At 46.5% G+C, this 2,500-nt stretch overlaps 1 pseudogene; it reads right to left on the bottom strand.

Annotated features, from left to right (window-relative positions):
- Positions 1 to 1,703: 1,703 nt before the first annotated feature.
- On the bottom strand, positions 1,704 to 2,500 carry LOC145471272 (large subunit ribosomal RNA; annotated as a pseudogene; the record flags this gene model as incomplete).

The following is a 2,500-nucleotide window of genomic DNA, read 5'->3' as shown; positions in this document are numbered from 1 at the left end:
TTTCAAAACTTTTTGCAGGAAACTATTGGCCAGCTCGAGTCACGTGCAGGCGCTAAGTTTGGCGCTGTCACATCATCGTTAAGGGGGTGTTCTACACTATCTTAAAACTGGGCGTCGGTCCCCCTATTCTATAAGCACCCTTAAGGTTTTCACCATTTTCAAAACTTTTTGCGGGAAACGATTGGCCAGCTCGAATTGCGTGCAGGCGCCAAGTTTCGCGCTGTCACATCATCGTTAAGGGGGGTGAGCTACACTATCTTAAAACTGGGCGTCGGTCCCCCTATTCTATAAGCACCCTTAAGATTTTCACCATTTTCAAAACTTTTTGCGGGAAACAATTGGCCAGCTCGAGTTACGTGCAGGCACCAAGTTTGGCGCTGTCACATCATCGTTAAGGGGGTGTTCTACACTATCTTAAAACTGGGCGTCGGTCCCCCTATTCTATAAGCACCCTTAAGGTTTTCACCATTTTCAAAACTTTTTGCGGGAAACGATTGGCCAGCTCGAGTTACGTGCAGGCGCCAAGTTTCGCGCTGTCACATCATCGTTAAGGGGGGTGAGCTACACTATCTTAAAACTGGGCGTCGGTCCCCTATTCTATAAGCACCCTTAAGATTTTCACCATTTTCAAAACTTTTTGCGGGAAACAATTGGCCAGCTCGAGTTACGTGCAGGCACCAAGTTTGGCGCTGTCACATCATCGTTAAGGGGGGTGTGCTACACTATCTTAAAACTGGGCGTCGGTCCCCCTATTCTATAAGCACCCTTAAGATTTTCACCATTTTCAAAACTTTTTGCGGGAAACGATTGGCCAGCTCGAGTTACGTGCAGGCGCAAGATTTGGCGCTGTCACATCATCGTTAAGGGGGGTGTGCTACACTATCTTAAAACTGGGCGTCGGTCCCCCTGTTCTATAGGCACCCTTAAGATTTTCACCATTTTCAAAACTTTTTGCGGGAAACGATTGGCCAGCTCGAGTTACGTGCAGGTGCCAGGTTTGGCGCTGTCACATCATCATTAAGAGGGCGTGTGTTCTACTAAATTAAAACAGGGTGTCGGTCCCCTATAGTATAAGCACCCTTAAGATTTTCACCATTTTCAAAACTTTTTGCGGGAAACTATTGGCCAGCTTAAGTTACGTGCAGGCGCCAAGTTTAGCCAAGTTTAACCCTAACCTTCACCCTAACTCTTACCCTAACCCTAAACTCTAACCCTAGGGTTACCCTAACGCTAACCCTAACCCTAAACTCTAACCCTAGGCTTACCCTAACGCTAACCCTAAGTCCAAAAGGCTCCCCCACTCAAAAGCCAATAAAACAAAAACCAAAAAACCAAAGCCCAATTGCCCAAACATCTTTCCAATCAAATTACGACAAGTCCACAAAGTAAACCGTCCGAAAGGGACCTGGCCCAAAAATTTCAAGCACTCCAAAAGGCTCCCCGAGTCAAACCATTTCAAACGAGAGGAGCCTTTCGGACTTAGAAAAAATTTCCACTGCCAGCTCCCAAGCGAGGGGAGCCTTTTGGACTTTAAAAAAAAAATTCACAGTCACGTCCCAGACCAGACGTGGCCTCCTTTACATCACTCGGCTGCCACAAGCTAGCCCAAGCCTGCAGGCACCACTTCTTCCTTGGCACCCTCCGGCCAGTGGCAGACGAGGGGAGCCTTCTTGGACTTCAAGAAAAAAAAAGACATGTTTTTAACAAATCTTAGAACAAAGGCTTAATCTCAGAAGATCGTAGCAACAAGGCTACTCTACAACTTACAATACCCCGTTCTTTATTTAAGTCGTCTGCAAAGGATTTATCTCCAGAAACATTAGAATTTGCTATCGGTAGTGCCTTGGAGGTTCTTGTCCTCCTTGGCACCTTGGGACGCATGAGGACCGAAGTCCTCTATTCTGGTTCGCCTAAAGTTCTCTGGAGGTAATCATCGTTGCTTTCTAGCACGGATTCTGACTTAGAGGCGTTCAGTCATAATCCAACAGATGGTAGCTTCGCACCATTGGCTTTTCAGCCAAGTGCAAATGCCAATTGTCTGAATCTGCGGTTCCTCTCGTACTGAGCAGAATTACTATTGCAACAACACTTCATCAGTAGGGTAAAACTAACCTGTCTCACGACGGTCTAAACCCAGCTCACGTTCCCTATTGGTGGGTGAACAATCCATCACTTGGCGAATTCTGCTTCGCAATGATAGGAAGAGCCGACATCGAAGGATCAAAAAGCAACGTCGCTATGAACGCTTGGCTGCCACAAGCCAGTTATCCCTGTGGTAACTTTTCTGACACCTCTAGCTTAAAACTCCTAAAGACTAAAGGATCGATAGGCCACGCTTTCACGGTTTGTATTCATACTGAAAATCAAAATCAAGTGAGCTTTTACCCTTTTGTTCTACATGAGATTTCTGTTCTCATTGAGCTCACCTTAGGACACCTGCGTTATCATTTGACAGATGTGCCGCCCCAGCCAAACTCCCAACCTGACGGTGTCTTGGACT

The sequence above is a fragment of the Orbicella franksi genome, unplaced genomic scaffold, assembly GCF_964199315.1.
Source record: "Orbicella franksi unplaced genomic scaffold, jaOrbFran1.1 SCAFFOLD_640, whole genome shotgun sequence".
Taxonomy (NCBI): domain Eukaryota; kingdom Metazoa; phylum Cnidaria; class Anthozoa; order Scleractinia; family Merulinidae; genus Orbicella; species Orbicella franksi.
Note: the sequence above shows the minus strand (reverse complement) of the source record. Positions and strands in the feature narration are given on the sequence as shown.